The following is a 6,842-nucleotide window of genomic DNA, read 5'->3' on the forward strand; positions in this document are numbered from 1 at the left end:
CAAAGTGTTAATTTGTAAGGGCCACTGTGTTTTTGGGCATAATTAACATCCAATCGAGTCTGTAATTGAAAATGTTTGAGTTTTGTCGAGTCATTCGTGATGAAGTTTTGAAGCATGAAGATGCAGTTCTCAGCAAAGAAGAAGACCAAGAGTTGTCGTGTCGTGTAGCCTCAAGAAAACGATCGTTGGGATTTGGCTAAACGATCGTGTAGATTTTTCTATATGATTGTGTAACATTTACTAAACGATGGGGTAAATCATTTACTTTATCGCATAGTGTTGGTTACCTGATCGCGTAGATGTTGGAAATAGACGATCGAGTGGAGCATATGATGCTTATTGTTTAGTAAAAGGCACGTGCTAAACGATCGTGTAGTTAGCATGCTCATCGCATAGTTACTGACTACACAATCACACGGTATATGATACAAAGGCGCCCGATCAGTGATCGTTTAAACGATAGTGCTTCACTACATCATTGTCGTTTAGACGATTATATAGAGTTTGCGTTATACGAAGCGCACTGCATGATCGCGTACCTCATGATTCATCGCATAGTAAAAGGTACACAATCGTTTAGCTCTAGTAGCATAGGTAAACGATTGAGTAAAACGTTTGCGAGGATGTTTTGGTGCACAATTAGTGGAGATCCAGACTTCGATCGGACGATTCAAGACTCAGTTTGCCTGTTTGAACCGAAGACACTTTGCACTTGTAATAGTTAGCTTGAGTTTTTTTAGGATTTAAGGCAATTTTCTCGATTCATCAACATTTGTTTGATGTACATGAGATGTATGTGGTTTATATGGCAAAGTGTTGGCATATAGATTTGAAATCCACCTTAGGTTGTGTACTTATTTATACATCATGTATTATAAGTACTATCATATGGCATGAAGAAATTACAAAAGAGCATGCACATGCATCATGAAAATATCAGAGTTGTATTTGTGCATGCAGTGAGCATATTCCTGCATCATCTTTATATCATAAGCATTATAGTATAAGGGTGAATGGTGTTAGAGTATATCAGCATGCAGTGGAAGCAACAAGGATCAATAAGCACTCTAATTCATTAATTTTGACAGTAACTAAAGCATGCTCATCAATCACAAGAGGGTTTGAAACCGTACCTTTGTAGAACTCCTTGAAATCTTGATTCTCAGTTGTAATCTTCTTCGGAACTTGCTGTGAACCACCTCAAGATCATCCCCACTATTCTCTTAGAGCTTTAGAATAAATTACTCAATAATATTTTATTGATAAATAGAATGTTTAACACGAACTGTAAGTTCTAGGACATTCCCAATAAATGGAAGCATGTTTTGCTTGGTTTGTTGCTTGTTCGTATAAGTGTTATATAAAAGGTAACAATGAATGAATAATGCATGGAGCATGGCACTTAGGTTGTTTATAAGCGTTATGAATACCTTGTATGTGTTAGCTTTGCGTTGTGTTTGGTTTTGGTTGTTTCTGATTATACATCTTATAAAGGAAATTAGAACTAAAATCGATAAGAAAAAATTGCATGTAGACTTAGGGTGAAATGTTTTAAAAAGGTTTTTAAAATTGGATTGAGATACACCTAAGTTCAAAGGTTCTAATGGGATTAGTGACCTAGTTTAATATTTTTAATTGCTTAAATAGGATTAAATTGATTGCCATAAAAGATTAAAATTGTATTAAATCTATCTATAAGGGACCTTTTGTCTAAGGCAGGTTCTGTCTAGGCTGGGGTACTTAAGCTGACGACAACGGAACACCCCTACCTGGGAACCTACCTAGAAAGGTGAATTAGATAGATTTTCTACAAGCACGTGATAGTTGGTCAAAAATCTCCGTCAAAGAGTTTAATGGATGATGACCAAAAGTTGTTAAACTATCCAAGGTAAAAGTTACTCTTAGGCAAACCTAAAAAGTCACTTAGTTAAAATTCTTAGCCGTGTTTTTTCTAAGTACACTAAACCCTGGGTTATAAAATACTCAGAAGGAGGAAGAGATGTATCTAATACGTCAATGATTTCACTGACGTTTCTCCCTGAATGTTCACACCGTGAGATTCATGCTTGGCCTCGTGGTGCTCTAGGAGCATCCCCCTTCGAATGGTGTTTGCATAAGTCAATATCAAGGTGGTCGGAGAGAATGTTTATAGTAAGTAGGGTGAAGGGTGTGTGTCAACACGTCCTATAGTCTCTGTCATTGGTTCGTACCGTGAGATCATTTTGTACTCCCTTCGGATGGGTTTTATGTAGTTGGTCAAGATCAAGGTGAACTCCAGAAATAGATAGGGTCGCTTTAGTTTTTGTCCCAATTGGATTTTTTTCCCTTCGGATTGGCTGCTTGGGGCAGAACTCTAGGGCCTAAAATGGCAGGTCACACTTACGCGAAATTGTTAAGTAAGTTAATGATTTCTTGACCAAATCAATGATGGCTAGTCGTTATAGGAGCAAAAGTTGTTCTGGGATTAATGACTGGTTGAGAATTTCTCAATTCAGAGGAGGGATAATTGACCTCTCTTCGACGGCTTTTTTCCTAAACCTTTTAAGCATCATTACGAAACTATATGTCACACAGGGTTCATGTTAGTTTTGCTAAACCGTATTGAATGTTGTATGTTTTTTCAACGGGTATTTGCTTAAAACCTAACGTAGGTCAATGTATTTTTATTTTCAGCAACGTGTTAGTATTTTTGTTTAGTGCCTCTAATTTGACCGGTTACATACAATGGAAAGAGTCTTGTAAAACGTATTTCGTGGTAAACGACCTTGAATTTGTCATGGTTGAGGAATGTTCTCAAATCCTGACCCTTGATGCACCACGAAGTGTTCGTAATGCATATGAGGTGTGGATGAAGGCTAATTCATTGGCCCGGATTCACATGTTGGCTAGCATACCTAATGTTTTGGTCAAAAGGGTTGAGAACATGGTCATTGCACGCGAGATCATGGACTCGTTGCAAGTTTTGTTGAACGTAAGTTCTTACTTTTCAAGCACAGAGGGGTGGATGAAAAAACCAGTAGTGTCAGTTCCCAAGTTAAACACCTGGTAGAGAAAGCACATGTTGCTAACTCTATTAAAGTTCACAGAAGAGAAATGTTTTCAGACATGGAACTTGGAGCTTATTCAGGTTCAGATACTGATCCCACTACTCTCCAAAAGAGGAGGATGTCTAAAGGCAGTAAAACTGATTTATTGGTCTTAGAGACATGTTTGGTAGAGATCGATGATTCTGTCTGGATCCTTGATTCGGATGCTACTAATCACGTCAGTTTCTCTTACCAAGGATTTCGTTCCTGGCAAACGTTGCCACAGGGAGAGATGACTCTTCGAGTTGGTACTGGTGAGGTTATTTCAGTTGTTGTTGTAGGTTGGTTGAAGTTATTTTTTGGACAAGAAACATTATCTGTTACAGGATAATGTTTTCGTAGTTTCTTGCTGAGAGGAACTTAATCTTGGTTTCTTGTCTAATTGAACAAGGTTATACAGTATCTTTTATGAGAATAAAGTGTTTATTTTCAAGAATGGAATGGAGATTGGTTTTGGTTCAATGGAAAATAACTTGTATGTAGTAAGGCCGTTAGTCATAAAAGCCTTGTTAAATACTGAAATGTTCAGTACAGCGACAACAGCTATAAGACCAAAGATTTCTCCTAAGAAAAACGCCCATCTTTGGAATCTAAGGTTAGGTCACATCTAGAGGTGTTCAAAAAACCCGATGACTTGAAAAAATCGATCAACCCAACCCAACCCGTGCGGTTTGGGTTGGGTTGGGTTCAAAAAAATGAAATTTTTATGGGTTGGATTGATTTATGGGTTCATCTAATATAACCCGTACCAACCCGAAATTATTATTAAATTTAAAATATATTTTTTTATTACATATAACACAATTATTTATACATATATTGATTTCAATTTTATTTAATTCCAATATTTTTTTAATAATTTATTCTTCAACAACTCTTAAAAGTAGTTTCTTTGTACTTTAGAAAGAAAATTTTCACTATATAAATCGAAATTGAGTTGTTAATTTTAATCCATATAAGATTTTTATATATTTATGTTGTGCTTCATTTTAGAACAAATTTTTTTAAAAAATGACCTGATTAACCTAAACCAACCTAATCCAAATATTTCATGGTTGGGTTGGGTTGGGATGGGTTCATTTTTTAATAAAGGTTATTTGGGTTGAAGAAATTACAACCCAAACAATTGGGTTGGGTATAAAAAATCTTTCAACCCAACCCAACCCAACCCATGAACACCCCTAGTCACATCAATCTCAATAAGATTGGGCAGTTGGTGAAAAATAGACTTCTAAAGAGTTTAGAAGAAAACTCATTGTCGGTGTGTGAATCATGCCTCGAAGGCAAGATGACCACAGGACCTTTTACTGGAAAAGGTTACAGAGCCAAAGAAGCCTTGAAGCTTGTACTTTCTGACCTCTGTGGTCCGATGAGTGTTAGGGCTCTAGGTGGGTATGAATATTTCATCTCTTTCATAGATGATTATTCAAGGTACAGGGCTCTACCTAATGTAACGAAAGTTTGAAGCCTTTTATAAGTTTAAGGAGTATAAAGCTGAAGTTGAAAACTTGTTAGTTAAGAAGATAAAAATACTACAATATGATCGTGGTGGAGAGTATATGGACCTCCAATTCCAAAACTATATGATAGATCATGGGATTGCGTCCCAACTCTCGGCCACAGGTACACATTAGCAAAATGGTATATCAGAAAGGAGAAATAGAACCTCGTTGGACATGGTACGGTCTATGATGAGTTATTCTCATCTTCTAGACTCGTTTTGGGGTTTTGCAGTAGAAATTGCATGCTAAATTTTGAACAACATTCCCTAAAAAAGTGTTTATGAAACACTTTTTGAGTTGTGGAGAGGTCGTAAAGGTATTTTACGCCACTTAAAGATTTGGAGGTGTCCGGCACACGTGCTAGTAACTAACTCGAAGAAGTTGGAACTGCATTCGAAAGTTTGCCTCTTTGTAGGCTACCCGAGGGAAACGAGGGGTGGATACTTCTATGATCCGAGTGATAACAAAGTGTTTTATTTCTACAAATGCTATTTTTTTTGGAAGAAAACCACATCTGGGCTCATAAACCACGAAGTAAGCTTGTTTTGCGTGAGATTTCTTGTGAGGTTGAGGCTACTGAGGGTTCAACAAGAGTTGTTAAGGTCGGTTCATCTAGTCAACCAGCTCAAGAGTTGAGACTGCCTCGACGTAGTGGGAGGGTTTTGAACCCACTAGATCACTACATGAGTTTTACTGAAGCCCAGAATGTCATTTCTAATGATGGGGTCGAGGATCCATTGTCTTTTAAGAAAGCAATAGAGGATGTTGACAAGGATGAATGGATTAACGCCATGAACCAGGAGATGGAATCTATGTACTTCAATAATGTTTGGGAGCTTGTGGATCCGCCTGATGGGGTCAGACCTATAGGGTGTAAGTGGATCTATAAGTGAAAGAAAGGTGTAGATGGAAAGGTGCAAACCTTTAAGGCTAGTCTTGTGGCAAAGGATTATACCCAGGTCGAGCGATTGGACTATGAGGATACTTTCTCATCTGTTTTCATGCTCAATTCTATCAGGATACTCCAGTCAATAGCCACATTTTATGATTATAAGATATGGCAAATGGACGTCAAGACTGCCTTTCTTAGTGTAATCTTGAAGAGGCCATCTATATGACTCAACCAGAGTAGTTTGTAGTTCCAGTTCAAGGGCAAAATTTTTGCAAGCTTAATAGGTCCATTTATGGGCTGAAATAAGCGTCTTGATCATGGAACATTAGATTTGATTGTGCAGTCAAGTCGTTTGGCTTTAATTAGAACGTGTATGAGCCTTGTGTTTACAAGAAGATCATCAACAACTCAGTAGCTTTCCTGGTACTATATGTAGATGATATCCTACTCATTGTGAATGAGTTGGGGGTTTTTTACTGACATTAAATCGTGGCTAGCTGCCCAGTTCCAAATGAAAGATTTGGGTGAGGCACAGTATATTCTAAAGATCCAGATTATTCAGGATCGTAAGAGCAAGAGGTTAGCTTTGTCTCAGGCATCATACATCGATGAAATATTGATCAGTTACAGGATGCAGGATTTCAAGAGGGGTTTATTACCCTTCAGGCATGGAATCGTTTTGTCTAAGGATCAATATCCTAAGACACCTCAAGAAGATGAGGAGATGAGACGAATTCCCTATGCTTCAGATGTTGGAAGCTTAATGCATGCAATGTTGTGTACCAGACAAAACATTTGCTATGCAGTAGGGGTTGTCAGTCGTTATCAGTCCAATCATAGATTTGGTCACTAGATGGCGGTCAAGACGATCCTCAAGTATCTTCGGAGAATGAGGCACTACATGCTCGTGTATGGAGATAAGGATCTAATTCTTACAAGATACACAGATTTTGACTTTCAGACCGATAAAGATTATCGTAAATCGACATTAAGGTCAGTGTTCACTGTGAATGAAGGGGTTGTAGTGTGGCGAAGCATCATGCAAGGATGCATTACAGACTCCACTATGGAAGCTGAATACGTAGCCGATTGTAAAGCTGCTAAGGAGACTGTTTGGCTTAGAAAATTCCTTACAGATTTGTAAGTTGTTCTAAATATGGATTTGCCAATCACTTTTTATTGTGATAACAACGGGGCTGTGGCAAATTCGAAGAAGCCTCAGAGTCATCGCTGAGGCAAGCATATAGAGTAGATTTGATCAAGAAGATTGTGCATCGCGGTGATGTGATAGTCACGAAGATCGCATCGGAGCACAATCTTGCTGATCCTTTTATAAAGACTCTCACGACTAAAGTGTTCAAA

Source organism: Benincasa hispida, chromosome 6 (genome assembly GCF_027475165.1).
Source record: "Benincasa hispida cultivar pf3 chromosome 6, pf3_genome.v1.1, whole genome shotgun sequence".
NCBI lineage: Eukaryota > Viridiplantae > Streptophyta > Magnoliopsida > Cucurbitales > Cucurbitaceae > Benincasa > Benincasa hispida.